Source organism: Bos grunniens, chromosome 6 (assembly GCF_055505025.1).
Source record: "Bos grunniens cultivar Pamir isolate PY7600 chromosome 6, Bosgru_T2T1.0, whole genome shotgun sequence".
Classification (NCBI taxonomy): domain Eukaryota; kingdom Metazoa; phylum Chordata; class Mammalia; order Artiodactyla; family Bovidae; genus Bos; species Bos grunniens.
This window is the reverse complement of record NC_141170.1, coordinates 75,497,549-75,514,277: the sequence shown is the minus strand read 5'-3', so window position 1 is coordinate 75,514,277 and position 16,729 is coordinate 75,497,549. Positions and strand designations below refer to the sequence as shown.

The following is a 16,729-nucleotide window of genomic DNA, read 5'->3' as shown; positions in this document are numbered from 1 at the left end:
GAGTTCCAAAAACAACAACAAAAATCATTGTTTAAAGCTGCAAAAAGAGAACCAAAGGAAAGGGAAAGTCATGACCTCTGAAAATGAGATGACACAATACAACTTTCCAAGGAAGGGAGATAGGAAAGAATGAAGAAGGGGTAGGCTCTTAGCTGAATCAGATTATGTGTGTTATGAGGAGCAGCTATGTTCAGTCTGTAAAGCACGGCATGGGACCTGAACCAGCGGCCAAACAGAGCAGGCTCTGGGGAAGAATAATCTCCCCAAGGAAGAAATGGGAGTGCTGGGGATGAATAGGTTGGGTGCAGGTGTTTTAAAGGCAGCAGTAAACTTCAGCATGACTCGTCCAGGTCTCCCACTGCTCCCATCTTGAGTAGTATACCTCTGGGTCACTTTAGAGATGACATAAGCCAAACAGAGTAATCATAATGATAATGAGTTATCACTCAAGTGCATGTTGCCAGGCAAAAGTCTCTTGCTAGCATGTTCCTTTGCAGAAGCCATTTACTGTGAAGATAGTGAAGGTCACACTCCAGGACCCTAGCTTGCCCAGACTCCATCCATAGTCCTAGGAAGGAACCTAGAAATGTGTTCACATAGTCATGTTTTTTAAAATTTACAAAACAGGATGTTTTTCTATTGTTATTTATATTAAATTCAGCTCCAAATACCCATAGAATCTGTGACCATCTTGGTGAAATACATCTTGATGGTTATTCTGATATTGATGTTGCTCCTAACCAGCTGCACCATCTTAGACAAATGCATCCTCACTGAGCCTCACTCTTCTCATCTGTAGAATGGACTTATCTGTCTCATCCAACTTTATAGAGGAAACTCAGAGGGTTGAATTATATCACAATGATGGGGAATTCTGATACATAAGCATAAATCACTCTTTTATTTAAGAATTCTGGAATTTGTCTCAAAAATGGGAAGGAGTATTTAGACTCAAATGTAAAATTATATTCCCCACTGTAATTATTGATATACATGTAAAGACCCACTCAGCTGTGCACTTGAATGGGCCTGGGTCCTGGGATTTCTTTGGAGGGAATGATGCTGAAGCTGAAACTCCAGTACTTTGGCCACCTTATGCGAAGAGCTGATTCACTGGAAAAGACTCTGATGCTGGGAGGGACTGGGAGCAGGAGGAGAAGGGGACACCAGAGGATGAGATGGCTGGATGGCATCACTGACTCGATGGACTTGAGTCTGAGTGAACTCTGGGAGTTTGTGATGGACAGGGAGGCCTGGCGTGCTGTGATTCATGGGGTTGCAAAGAGTCGGACATGACTGAGTGACTGAACTGAACTGAAATGATTGACAAAATGATCTTTAATGCTCATTTACACCAAAACAACGAGATCCCCAGCATCACCCCACAAATAATAATCTTCCCCACTTCAAAGACCGTTTTAGCAACATCCCTGTGGACCAGAGGCAGTCCACACAGAGAAAACTTAGAAATGGAATAGTCTGTTCTATTCGCATTGCACAAATTGCTTACGGTCCAGGACCAAGAAGGAAGTCACTGCCCATAAAGCCACTCTCAGTTCATCAAAGCCCTTTTCCCACATGTAGTGAGGTTAAAGCAGCTGTCCCAGCTTTATTCAGCAGAGGGAACATCATTTGGCCTTTTTCAATGTTGTGCTTTGAAGATGCAGAAACACTTTAAAGGAAATGTCTTCTCCCAGCATGAACCTCCTCAGTGTACAGCTGTTTCAATCTGCCCAGGTCCCCATGGATTCTTTTCTCCTGCCTGTAGAATGTTCATCCTTGGAGGAAAGGATTCTTTGCATAACTAATAAATTCTTGCTTTCCCTTGTCTTCTACCTTCTCTTTCAGAAAGGCCTGCAGGTCACCCTCAATAGAACACAATGTACTTCTGTGCTGAGATAAAGGAGCGAGGAGGACACAGATAAATCAGTGGTAAACGAGAAAAAATTAAACAAGCAGGTACAATAGAGCAGATATTTCATGTACACCATCTCATTTAATCCTTATGGGCAGAGTGAGAGGAAGATATTATGATACTTATTTTGCTGAAGAGAAATTGGAGTCTAAGGGATGGGAAGGAACTTTCTGAAGGTCAACAATGAATGTGAGAGGAAGCCAATATTAGACCCTGGTCTTTGGAACTCAAAACCTATGCACTACTTCCTCTCCTCTGCCACCTCTTTTAAAAGAAAGGAATGGGGAGAGATAGTATTTTCTCTCCCTCAGAATTACAAATTGGATTCTCCAAGTGGAATGCAATGCAAGCAGATTGTATGGTCACTTCTTTATTTGTTTTTAGTTTTGTGTAATCATGATGGCCGTAGCATTTAATTCCATAAATGTTCATTACATACATTGCTGGTTCCACATCAACCTCTAGAGCTCAGACACCATCTAATGCAAGCAAATGACTCCCAAGCTTTGGAAAGTGGCTTGACTTCCTTGATAGGGACTGGCAGTTAAGGTTCATTATCCAGAAGTCCTTCCCCAGATGAGGACACCTTCAGCTGCAATGGAGCAGCAATACTGCCACTTCAGCCTCACACAGAGTGTTCTTTAGGTGGTTCCAAGGCCCCTTGTCAGTAATGAAATGGCAGTGTGTGCTATTATGAAGGGATCTAGATAGTAGCCAAGCAAGCCAGCTGCACTGGAATGTTGGAGTAGTTGGGGTTTATTTGTAATGAACTAGAAGAGTGTAGTTATTTTCTCTGAAGTGAACCATAGTGAGTCGATCCCAGTAGAAGGGATAGTTCCAGAGCTCTCTTTTCCCTTTCACTTGTGTGTTTCGGGGGAATGCTAAGTGAACACGTCATAATTATCTATATAGAATTGGATTTTCCCCTCTGCTTTTATTCACCCATCCATTCTTGTGATAAATATTTATTAAGCAAATACTGTAATCCATGCACTGTACTAGGAACATGGGAAACAAGTAAAGCATAATCTGTGTTCTCAGTAATCTATACTTCAGATAGAGAGGTATGGAATGTGAGTGGCAAAGTATTCTATGTTCTACAACAGAAGTATGTTGAGGACTTAAAGGAGAATGTGATCAGTAAAATCTGGGAAGGAGAAAGTGGAGTATACAGAAAGACTGTAGAGAGGAGGCCTTCCTTGCAAGACAGCATTTCATCAGGAAGAATAAAGGCTGTTGAATTGGGTCAACAGGAAATTAAATCCTAATTCTACTAACATTTAGGTATGTAACCATGACCTTGATTTTTACCTTTCAGAGCCTCATCTGTAAAGTAAGAATGACACCCTCTGCATCCACCTCAGAGATTTTGTGAACATTAAATGAGATTCACATTGTTAGACAATTCAAAGTGAGGTTTTTATAGTTGGATATAATTTAGTAATTTTCCAAGAAGAGAGTCTCTCTGGGTCAGATGGGTGATTTTCCCAGTCATGCTGCCTGAACTTTTGTATGTGAATGCTTCCTTTTACCCACCCAAGATGTGCCTGGAGCAGAAAACCTTGACCTTAAAGATTGGAAATGTGAGCTGACAAAGGAAAGACCTTAGCAACACCCAGACACAGGTGGTAGAGGGCAACACCCATTGTCCCCTTGAGCAATGATGATGTAGTTTACAACACAAAAGAATGTGTTAGTCTTTACTCCCTGCTGTCCCTCTGGAGCAATAGAGTGTCAAATATTCATATTTGTGTATGGAAGCCTGACAGAAGGCAAACAAATATGACTTATTCTGCAATCTTTGTCTTTTCAGATAAATTAATTTTCTGTTATATTTGGGATGCATAGGCAGCCTAATAGACATATCAACTACTCAATCAAATAGAACAGTCATTATTATTACTGCATCAGTCAGGGTGCTATAGTGTAAGCAACAAATACTGACTCAGTTATTAAGAAAAGCATGGAAAGATATTGGGTTGCCCAAAGAATCAGTGAGTAGGCTGGGGAGTCAGACTAAATGCTAATCTTTCAGGAACTTGTCTGATAAGAAATGCAAGAATGTGCTGGTGCCACCATGGACATTAGAGTACCACTGCCCTCTTGGAACTTGCCATTGCTAAGGAACTTGAATTTACCTAAAGCACCCCCAAGACCACTTCTTTGCCAGAATTTAACAAATAGCCATTGCTACTGTGACCACTACAGGAGATAAAAGGAATTCTCCATCTGTTCTTTTCTGTATCACTGGGTTTTTAAATCTTTCCATTGATTGAGCCATGCACTAGTTATAAGAGAAATTGGGGGAGTTTGGCCTTTTATTTTGGGAAAATAGAATTTTTTCTATTCTAATTTCCAATGCCATGGAAAAAAGGAATTTCCAACCTTAGAAAGAATATGGAAAACATGTCACTGGACCGCAAACAGGACAAATATTCACTCTAAAAATTATCATGATCATCATCATTATTCCTGCCTCTAGTGATACAATAGCACTTCCCAGGTGGTGCTAGTGGTAAAGAATCTGCCTGCTAATGCAGGAGATGCAAGAGATGTGGGTTCAATCCCTGGGTTGGGAAGATGCCCTGGAGAAGGAAATGGCACTCTACTCCAGTATTCTTGCCAGGAAAATTCCACGGGCAGAAGAGCCTGATGGGTTACAGTCCATGGGGTCACAAAGAGTCAGATGTGAATGAGCACATGTACATACAGTGATTCGATAAGTATATATTGATGCATTAACAAGTGTGAGGCATTATGTGGAAGAATAATTAGAAATAAAGCCTGGAATACTTACCCTCAGTTTTCACTTGGGAATAATAAGGCATATACCCCCAAATACAGAAAATTTGATTCTGTTAAAGGAGGAGTTTGAGGTATTAGAGTGCATGAGTATTAGAAAGGGTTTCATTTATCCACTTAGGAAAAATTGAAGTCTTGAAAGACTTGTAAGACCTAAGAATCCCTTTCTTCATCCATTAAGTAGAATAACTGTTCTCAAACTTTCTCATGCATCCCAATCACCTGGAGAACTTGTTAAAACAGAGTGTAGAACTCACCCCCAGAAATAGTGAGGAGAAGGGCCAAGAATCAGCTTTTTTACCAATTTCTCAGATCATAGTCTGAGGACTACATTTTGCAAATCACTGAGTTAGAGGAGTCTTCAGAACTGGAGGCAGGGAAGAAAGAATGTCAGTGGGATCCGATGGGAAACATGGTAGCTATGCAGGGAAGATAAATTGTATAAGAGAAATATCAGGAACAATGTTGCAAAAATAAATTAGCCCAACCATTCAAGGGTGGATTGTACTGAAATGTCCTTCTGAGGGTGCATTCATTTAACACTTCAGGCAGGAGAAAATGCTAGAAGCCTTTGGGCAGTTTACCCTGAATAACTTGTAATAAGACACTATTGTCCTAGATATTTTGCTAAGTGCTGGGAATAACAGAAAGAAATTCGATTATTTTTTCCAATAAGATAAGTCATTCAGTTATTCTCAACAGAAGGGAAGATTCATCCCAATGTAATCTTGTGTTATAACATCCCAAAGGGGAATGGAGGGCCAAAGTAAATGACATTTGAGGGAAAAATCCACAAGACGTCTAAATACAGACCACTATCCTTATTACTAACTTGCTGTGTGAGCTCAGGCATGCTGTGTGACTTCTCTGATTTTCAATTTCATTACCTAAAAACAAATGATCTGCCTCTCTGAGGTGGTACCTAAGGCTATGATCAGATAGACTGTTGAAGAAGAGAGACTACTCAAAAGTGATTTCTACATGAAAGGACTGGAGAACTGGGGAAATTATGAATCTAGTGACAAAAGTAAAAATAACATCAATATTTTTCATTTCAAACTAGAACACACTATGACCTTGCCTTAAAGTGGAATAACAATAACAAAAAACGAGCCCATTAGGATATCTTCATTTAAAAAGTTACATTCGGTTTTGGAGGTTAAGAATAGATAATGTATTGGGAGGCAACAAATATACATATAGATGAATTCTAATTTAATGCAAACCTGTTAGTTTATTTATGTTATTAATATGATACCCTAGAGGATATAAACCAATTAAAAATCCATTTCAATTATTAATTGGGTCCCTTAATTGAAGGGACATAATAAATTAATTAAAATGTCCTCAGCTCTATTCACTAAGGAAAACACCTAAGTTAGGGAATAGATTGGACAAACAGATAGGTGTTAAACTCTTCAAGTGGACCCTATCCAACTCCACATGGAAAAAATAGCCAAATCCACAGTGGGAGATGTTGGAAAGAGAAGACCAAGGAGAAAAGAGATACAAAGATGGATATATCTCTTAGTTCTGTGGATGTGGTGTCAGAGACTGGCCAATTAAACATTTCAGGCCTCAGTTTACTTAAATATAATGTAAGATCATTGAATTAAATAATTTAAAATGTTCCTCTCTCATTCTGGCTATTATAACTCATGATAAATACATGGGCCAAAATGTCCTAAAACTCACTGATTGCTCTAACCCTAATCTGGGTCAGAGTTAAGGGCTCTGAGGATGAAGTACCATAGCTATTTTTTGTTTTTGTTTTTTCAGCTTTTTATTTTGTATTGGGGTATAGCCAATTAACAGGCTTTCCTGGTGGCTCAGACAGTAAAGAATCCAACTACAATGCAGGAGATCCAGGTTTGAACTCTGGGTCGGGAAAATCCCCCAGAGAAGTAAATGGGATCCCACTCTAGTATTCTTGACTGGAAAATTCCATGGACAGAGGAATCTGGTGGGTGATGGTCCCACTGAACCACCACAGAAGTTCCATGCCTTAGCATCTTTAGAGTGAGACACCATTGAGCGACTAACACTTTCACAGCCAATAAACAATGTTGTGACAGTTTCAGGTAAATGGCAAAGGGATCCAACTATACATACACAGGTAACCATTCTCCCCCAAACCACACTCCCACAGTTCTTGCTCACAAGTAGCTCAGGATCTCAAGGTGTCAGAAATAAATGCTAAATCTGTGAAAACAGGGAGTGAATGAAAATACACAGTTGATATCCAACTAGCCTGGCCTCAAATCACAACTCGGCATGTGGATGACCCTCTGATTCTTCAAGTAAAAATGGAAATAATAATACCTCAGGATATTAATATGTTAATTAAATAAGACAGATATTGAAATTATATAGCATACCTGGTAGATGGTAAATTCTCAGTACAGGGGTTGGTGTATTTTCCCATATCCTTTCTAAGCAAATAAAGATGTCTTGACTCTCCAAGGTGTTTGGAGGGTATCAAATGGCTGAAAGAAAGTATTTTGTACAGAAGTGTGAACAAGTGTTTAGGAATGTACAAAACAACAAAATAGTTTTAGTTCAGTGTTCAAGAGATTAAAATGAGCTCTGGTAGAAGAGAAAAATATTTTTTTCACTGTGTAAATTGAGAAATACGTCATATCAAAGAAAATGTATAAATATGTATATAGTACATTTTAAAGCACATTAATAAAAATAAATAAAATAAACACCCCTGTACCTAACACCTGGAGAAGGAAATGGCAACCCGCTCCAGTGTTCTTGCCTGGAGAATCCCATGGACGGAGAAGCCTGGTAGGCTGCCGTCCGTGGGGTCGCACAGAGTCGGACACGACTGAAGAGACTTGGCAGTACCTAACACCAAACTTCAGAATCACCTGAAAAATTCCTGCATTCTTCTGCTAACATTCTATTTCACCACCATCAGAGGTAACTGAAATTTTTGTGCTAACAATGCAATTTTGCCTTACCATGTTTAAAAATATTTATTTATTTGGCTGTGCCAGGTCTTAGTTACAGCATGTGAAGTCTTACTTGTGGCATGTAGGATCAAGCTCCCTGACCCCGATCTAACTCAGATCCCCTGCAATGGGAGCACGGAGTCTTAGCCGCTGGACCACCAGGGAAGTCCCATGCCTTAGCATTTTTACCACATCTGTATTTACCCCTAAATATGTATTGTTTAGTTTTAGCTGGTTTGGGGCATTAAGTAGAGGGGGAAATATTCTATATTCTATGATGAATTGCTTCTTTCATACAACATAGGATTTTGAGATTAATCTGTATTGTACTAACTCATCTTCACTGTTGTATCCCATTGAATGAATAGTCCATTAGTTATTTATGTGGTACACTATTGATGAATAATTTTTTTTAATTAAATGCAGTGCTGCTGCACATGTTCTTTTATATCTCTTGTGGTAACTACACAGAAAAGTTTCTCAAGTCTATGTATTTTGAAAAACAGAACTGCTGGGTCATCAGATATTCTCAAGCTTACTAATCATGCCAAAATTGTTTTTCAAAGTCATTGTTTCAGCTTGGACCCTCACTTTCAGTGACTACTTCACGTGCTTAAGAGTACTTGATATTTTCAGGTGTTGCAGTGTTACAAAAGTGAGAGTTTTTAATTGGCTGTTCTCTGATTTCTAATAAAGTTGAGAGAATATTTTCATATAATCTTGGGTCCATTTGTGTTTTCCTATTCTGAAATATTTGTTTGGATATTTCATCCATTTTTATATTAAAATACTTGTCTTTTTCTTCTTGATTTAAAAAATAGGTTATCAATTTCTTACTCTAACCTTTTTCTGGTTTTACAGATTGCAAACAGCATTTTCAAGTTTGTGCTTTCTCTAATCTCTATATGGCAACTTTTGAGAAATGGAATTTAATTTTAATTTAGTTTTTATTTTATGGTTTTAGCCTTTTATCTTTTTAAATAAACTTTTTTTCAAGTTTAAAGTCACAAAGGCTTTATTCTAACATTCTTTTGTAAAGTTGGCTATGCATGTTTAAGTACTAGATCTATCTGGAATTTTGTTTTGTGTAAGATATTGGGTCAAGATCTATTTTTTGTTCTTTTATTTTCTTTTTAAATGAGCAATCCATGCATTATTTAATAATTAACCCATTTTTCACCATTGATAATGCAATGGAGTACTGCCATGAATTAGTCTTTTAAATACGGGGTGGATATGATTCTGACCTCTCAGTCTACCCTAGGCTCATAAAATATTGTTCTAATTTTTCATGTATTGACAGTAAATTTTTATATCCAGGACAGTATGAATGCTCCTCTGGCTCTTTTTTGAAAAATCTTAGCTGTTTTTTGTCCTTTATTCTATTATTTATATTGCTAATTCAACTTAGAAATCCTTTCAAATAATTTTTAGAATTACCCATTATTCACTAGATCACTTCAGAAAGAAATTACCTTTAAGATATTTAATATTTTCATACACAAATGTGGTATTTACATCTCTTACTTTTATGCTTTATTTTCTATTTTTCTGTAAATTTTTATAATTTTCTCCTTTAAAATTTTTATACATTATTTTGCTCCTAGGTGCACTTTGGTGTACGTTGTTTCTATTGGAAATGTTACTTTTATATATTGTGTACAAATAAAATCATATTTTATATATTGAGTTGAGTTTGTGTGTTCGTATTATATCTGTGTATTAATATTATATACTAAAAAATGGTATTCATACATACAAAAATTAAATTTTATATATTGGCATTTTATCAAGAAACTGCTAAATTTACTTATTCTAATAATTTGTTTGAATATTTTTTTATTTCCTTTATCAGGTTAAAGAGGTTTATTTTTATTCCTAATTTGGTAATATATATATATATATATATTTCATATATATATATGGAAGCCATATGGGCTTCCCTCATAGCTCAGTTGGTAAAGAATCTGCCTGCAATGCGGGAGACCTGGGTTTGATCCCTGGGTTGGGAAGATCCCCTGGAGAAGGAAATGGCAACCCACTCCAGTGTTCTTGCCTGAAGAATCCCATGGACAGAGGAGCCTGGCAGGCTACAGTCCATGGGGTTGCAAGAGTTGGACATGACTTAGCACCTAAACCACCACCAATATGTGTGGTTTATACATACACAATAGGTAAAGTTTGTTGGATTTGATCACAGATTTATTTAAGCTTCCATTGAAATGATTATATAATTTTTCTATTTCTACTAATGTGGATAATTACAGTGTAGGTTGTTGAATGTTGAATTAAATCTGCTTCCTTATATGCAGGGCTTCCCTGATAGCTCAATGGGTAAAGAATCTGCCTGCAATACGGGAGACCCCTGTTCAGTTCCTGGGTCAGCAAGATCTGCTAGAGAAGGGATAGGCTACCCACTCCAGTATTCTTAGGCTTCCCTTGTGGCTCAGCTGGTAAAGAATCCACCTGCAATGTGGGAGACCTGGGTTGGATTCCTGAGTTGGGAAGATCCCCTGGAGAAGGGAAAGTCTACCCACTCCAGTATTCTGGCCTGGAGAATTTCATGGACTGTACAGTCCATGGGGTCACGAAGAGTCAGACACAACTGAGTGACTTTCACTTTCACTTTCTTACATGCAGGTGGGTTATGATGTAGTATCTTTCTTATATATTGCTGGATTTGGGGTTGCCTATTCAGTGATTTTTCATTTATATTCAAAGTAAGATTGACCTGTAATTTTTGTTTCTAATTCTTTCTCTAAATTTGATATCAGGTTTATGTTATTGTTATTTAGTTGGTAAGTCATGTCTGACTCTTTTGAGACCCCATGGACTGTAGCCAACCAGGCTCCCCTGTCCATGGGATTTACAGGCAATACTGGAGTGGGTTGCCATTACCTTCTCCAGGGATCTTCCTGACCCAGGCACTAAACCTACATCTCCTACATTGCCAGGCAGATATTTTATCACTGAGCCGTCTGGGAAGCTCCCATCAGATTTATACTAGGCTCATAAAATGAATTTGATGTTTTTCCCTATTATTTTATTTTCTGAAATACTTTGTATATGTTTTTCTTTTTAATTTTGGATATAATTCACATAGAAAAACATTTGGACTTAGCTTTCTTTATGAGAACATATTTTTATCTAACATCTTTGTTCCTTAATCGTTACGTGATGACCCAGGTTTTCTATTTCTTCTGCAGCAGTTTTAGTTGAAAATAATCTTTTTAGGAAGGTTAGATGTTCAAGCTGGTTTTAGAAAAGGCAGAGGAATCAGAGATCAAATTGCCAACATCCGCTGGATCATGGAAAAAGCAAGAGAGTTCCAGAAAAACATCTATTTCTGCTTTATTGACTATGCCAAGCCTTTGACTGTGTGGATCACAATAAACTGTGGAAAATTCTGAAAGAGATGGGAATACCAGACCACCTGATCTGCTTCTTGAGAAACCTATATACAGGTCAGGAAGCAACAGTTAGAACTGGACATGGAACAACAGACTGGTTCCAAATAGGAAAAGGAGTTCATCAAGGCTGAATATTGTCACCCTGCTTATTTAACTTATATGCAGAGTACATCATGAGAAACGCTGGGCTGGAAGAAACACAAGCTGGAATCAAGATTGCTGGGAGAAATATTAATAACCTCAGATATGCAGATGACCCCACCTTTATGGCAGAAAGTGAAGAGGAACTAAAAAGCCTCTTGATGAAAGTGAAAGAGGAGAGTGAAAAATTGGCTTAAAGCTCAACATTCAGAAAATGAAGATCATGGCATCTGGTCCCATCACTTCATGGGAAATAGATGGGGAAACAGTGGAAACAGTGTCAGACTTTATTTTTTGGGCTCCAAAATTACTGCAGATGGTGACTGCAGCCATGAAATTAAAAGACGCTTACTCCTTGGAAGGAAAGTTATGACCAACCTAGATAGCATATTCAAAAGCAGAGACATTACTTTGCCAACAAAGGTCCATCTAGTCAAGGCTATGGTTTTTCCAGTGGTCATGTATGGATGTGAGAGTTGTACTGTGAAGAAAGCTGAGCACCAAAGAATTGATGCTTTTGAACTGTGGTGTTGGAGAAGACTCTTGAGAGTCCCTTGGACTGCAAGGAGATCCAACCAGTCTATCCTAAAAAGATCAGTCCTGGGTGTTCATTGGAAGGACTGATGCTGAAACTGAAACTCCAGTACTTTGGCCACTTCATGCAAAGAGTTGACTCATTGGAAAAGACTCTGATGCTGGGAGGGATTGGGGGCAGGAAGAGAAGGGGACAACAGAGGATGAGATAGCTGGATGGCATCACTGACTTGATGGATGTAAGTCTGAATGAACTCCAGGAGTTGGTGATAGACAGGGAGGCCTGGCATGCTGCGATTCATGGGGTTGCAAAGAGTAGGACACAACTGAGTGACTGAACTGAACTGAATGAATACACCAATATAATGACAACATAACTCAGGATGCTTGCTGTATCATGTTATTTATTTGGCCCTGTTTTCCAATTGTCTGATGATCCTTTAAATTTTTTTCTATCTTATATAGTAAACTAATTTGCGTTACCTATTATAGGGGACTTGCCTGGTGGCTCAAGAGGTAAAGAATCCACTTGCAATGCAGGAGCTGCAGGAGAAACGGGTTTGATCCCTGGGTTGGTAAGATCCCTGGAGGAAGGCATGGCAACCCACTGCAGTATTCTCTTCTGGAGAATTCCATGGACAGAAAAACCAGGAGGGATGACGTCCATGGGGTCATAAAAAGTTGGACACAACTGAAGCAACTTGGCATACACACATGCATGTGTTATAAATATCATTATCCAGTACCGTTTTGTGTTTTATTGCCTTCATTCACAGTAATTTTTCTAATGGAAAAGTAATTTTCATAAAGTTGAATTTGTTAATAATTTACTTTATGGTATTAGGAAAATTTTTCTCTTAAAATGTATTACACATTCCAGGTATATATATTATATAGTGGTATAATGTTAGTCACTTAGTCATGTCTGAATCTTTGTGACCCCATGGACTATAGCCCACCAGGCTCCAGGTGGGCTGGTCCATCGAATGCTCCAGGCAAGAATACTGGAGTGGGTAGCCATTCCCTTCTTCAGGGGTCTTCCCAACCTGGTTCTCCTGCATTGCAGGTGGATTCCTTACCATCTGAGCCACGAGGGGAGCCCATAGAGCCTCCTCTTTATTATATATATATATAAAACCACCTAGATTTCATTTTGCAGGAAAGAAAGAATGTTATACAAATCTAGATTATTTTTTTCTAAGTAGAAAATAATTTTGAAAATATAAATGCCTTTACTGAATTCAGTAGCCTGGAATGTCTTAAGGGAAATAACTTTGTCTTAGTATTATCATATACAAGGAACTAATCTCAGTGGGTTTATATATAATTTATATATTTTCAAAGTAATTTTATAAATAAATTAATGATTTCAACAATGTATGTATTAATAAATTACCTCTAAGTTTCTTTCCTTGGGATTTTTATGGAAAAAATAATACAGACTAAAGTAAATATGAATCATATATTGCACAAACCAATAATTTTGTGTTTGCCTCTACCATCCATGTTTACATATTTTGTATAATTGTACTGATTATGTGTTATTTAATTATGTGCCTTATAAACTTTTGAATAATAATTGTACTAAATTTAATTTCAACAACTTTATTTTTATGTTTATTTACCAAATTTCATTTTACTAGTTCATTGATGAAGTTAGTGAAGGTGTTAGTCACTCAGTCATGTCTGACTGTTTGTGACTCCATGGTCTGTCCATAGAATTCTCAAGGAAAGAATACTGGAGTGGGTTGCCATTTCCTTCTCCAAGGGATCTTCCCAACCCAGGGATTGAACCCAGGTCTTCTGCATTGCAGGGAGATTCTTTTGACACTGACTATTAAATTGTTTCCAATTATTTTACTATAATAATTGTGTTTCTTAAACTTATTTGTGTAGCTAGAGATGTGTTTCTACTGTGGCATGACTAATATTTATATCAAGAATCTTGTACTTATAATGTTATGAGTTGAAAGCTAATTTTACTTATTACTCACTAGCAAAGTATTTACCTATCTGGAACTAATAAGGGTAAGTCACAGGGTTTTCATTGAAGTTATTAATATTTTTTTAATGCTGTGAACTTCACTAAGTATAATAATCTCAACTAATGTTAATGGAGCCTGCCCCTACTCTTCTTGCTTATAATAAAAACATATGAGTAGAATTCCTTAGTCAAATAATTTGAATATCTAATGACTCCAGCCAAGTATTTAACTGCCTGCAAGTGTCTAAATTATTGAGTTGTAGCATACTTAGCTGGAGAAGGCAATGGCACCCCACTCCAGTACTCTTGCCTGGAAAATCTCATGGGCAGAGGAGCCTGGTAGGCTGAAGTCCATGGGGTCGCTAAGAGTCAGACACGACTGAGCGACTTCACTTTCACTTTCTTGCATTGGAGAAGGCAATGGCAACCCACTGCAGAGTTCTTGCCTGGAGAATCCCAGGGACAAGGGAGGCTGGTGGGCTGCCATCTATGGGGTCACACAGAGTCGGACACGACTGAAGCGACTTGGCAGCAGCAGTAGCAGCATACTTAGCTTTAGCACAACATAGCAAACATGAGCATTGCTCACATCACATACATAGTATAAGTTAGAAATAAACTGCTCCCAATTTACAGATGACAAAACAAGGCACAAAGAGGTTAAGAGAGCTTCTAAAATCACACAGCTGATAAATGGCAAATAAAAGGCAGATTAAATCGAACTATCTAACTCCAGAGACTGTATGTTTAATGTTATGATTCCTGAAACTTGTATAAACATCTCCCTGACACTAATTACTTCTTATATTTTGGAGACAAACACATTTTAACTAGATTTCTTAATTTAAAATTGCACAAGATTTAGGGCCACCTTATTTTCTGTGCTAGCCATTTTCCACCTAATCATACAGTGTTTCAGTGTTATTCATTTCCCAAATATATATGCCTTCTCAGCTGATTTTAAGCTTCTTTAAGAGTTAGACTAATTTTGCATGTTTCTTTTGAATACTCTATAACATCCTCCATAGTGGATAATCAATAAACACTTACTGCCTGATGTTTAGACTGTCTAAATACTTTATTTCTCTGTGAAATTGTCTGTTTCTAATCAGAAAATGAAAATAAAGGTTGTCATAAGAAAACAAATCTTAAGAGAGTAAAAAATACAAACAAAAATGTTTAAAGGTCACATTAAATTCATTATAAAAAGTGACCAGATCAGGATTCTTTAACAAGTTTGGAAGAGAACCCCACTAGTTTATTTCCCTAGAGATCTGAGATTAGAAGAGAATATCAAGAAGATGGAGGAGGAATAGAACAGGGAGACCACTTTCTTCCCCACAAATTCATCGAAAGAACATTTGAATGCTGAGCAAATTCCACAAAACAACTTCTGAATGCTGGCAGAGGACATCAGGCACCCAAAAAGGCAGCCCATTGCCTTTGAAAGGAGGTAGGACAAAATATAAAAGATAAAAAGAGAGACAAAAGAGGTAGGGATGGAGATGCATCCCAGGAAGGGAGACTTAAAAAAGAGAGAAGTTTCCAAACACCAGGAAACATTCTCTCTGGTGGGTCTGTGGCAAGCCTTGGAATCTCAAAGGGCAAAATAACTGGAAGGAAAAATAAATAAATAATTAAAACTCACAGATTATGTGCCTAACAGCAACTCCCAGTGGAGCAGCCCAGATGCTCGCATCTCCCACTAGCAAGCGGGGGCTGGACAGGGAGGCGCAGGCTGCATTGCTTAGGATAAGGACCAGGTCTGAATGCGCCAAGGGCAATCTGAAGGTACTAGCTTGAGATAGCAACCCAGACTGTGGGATAGCTATCCTGCGAAAAGCCCTAACCTAAGACACAACCAGGCCCACTCACAGAACAAAGGATTGAGCAGAGCTAGCCGGCTGCAGACCGGCACATTCCCCACTGGAGACAGGCAGGCGAGGGCAGCCAGAGCCAGAAAGGGGCAATTGCGGCCCCAGGGAGGCATCCTGTACCAAACTGCAAGCAGACATCGTTGCTAACCAAGACTTCTTGGGATTCTGGACGATCAACATCCGCCGGGAGGGTCGCAGCCAGAGATCAGCTCCCCAGAAGAGACACACGGCACATCTGAGAAGGCGCACCTGTTGTACACCCAGAAAACTGAGTGGCTAGGATAGAGGAGGCGATAAGTCACAGCCTTTAACTGGAGGCGACTGTGCTCGCCAAGCACCTCGTCACCTGAGCTGCTCAGACCTGGGACAAGCACAAAATGCAGGCCCAACCAAATCTATGCCTTTATGGAGTACCCCGGAACCTGAACCTGAGCGGCTTAGACCTGGAGAGTGCCTACAATGCAGGGCCAGCATCAGACAGTTCCCGGTAGAGAAACCTAGAGCCTGAGCAGTGTAGACTGGGAAAGCGCACACACTGAGCCGAGGCAAACCCAGTGTAGCTGAATCACTGTGAGCACATGCCAGTGATATTTGTTTGCAGTGTTCCTCCCTCCTCACAGCACAACTGAACAAGTGAGCCTAAAAAAAGTGACCATCACTGCCCCCCTTGTGTCAGGGCGGAAATTAGACACTGAAGAGACTAGTAAACAGAAGAAGCGAAAATAGAGGGAACCGCTTTGGAAGTGACAGGTGCAATAGATTAAAACCCTGTAGTTGCACCAACTACATAGGAAGGGGCCTATAGACCTTGAGAAGTACAAGCTGGACCAAGGAACTATCTGAAAATGAACTGACCCCACACTGTCTGCAACAGCTCCAGAGAAAGCCCTAGATATATTTTTACTATTATCATTTTTTTTTCTTTTCTTTTCTTTTATTTTTAAAATTTACATAATTGTATTAGTTTTGCCAAATATCAATATGAATCCCCCACAGGTATACATGTGTTCCCCATCCTGAACCCTCCTCCCTCCTCCCTCCCCATACCATCCCTCTGGGTCGTCCCAGTGCACTAGCCCCAAGCATCCAGTATCGTGCATCGAACC

The 16,729-nt window shown here is 38.8% G+C and overlaps 1 long non-coding RNA gene across 3 annotated transcripts in view; it reads right to left on the bottom strand.

The window, feature by feature from the left end:
• The window catches only part of LOC147370897 (uncharacterized), a 29,232-nt gene extending 13,018 nt beyond the window's left edge, over positions 1–16,214 (bottom strand). For 2 of the 3 annotated variants that reach the window (XR_015165548.1, XR_015165549.1), the window contains exons 1-2: positions 15,772–16,214; positions 7,096–7,203 (exon numbers count right to left, since the gene is read on the bottom strand). This is a non-coding gene — a long non-coding RNA (uncharacterized LOC147370897). Of the gene's footprint in view, positions 1–1,320; positions 1,894–7,095; positions 7,204–15,771 lie in introns of those variants that run through there. The other variant, XR_015165550.1, reaches the window with a different exon arrangement.
• Between the last annotated feature and the right edge of the window lie 515 nt (positions 16,215–16,729).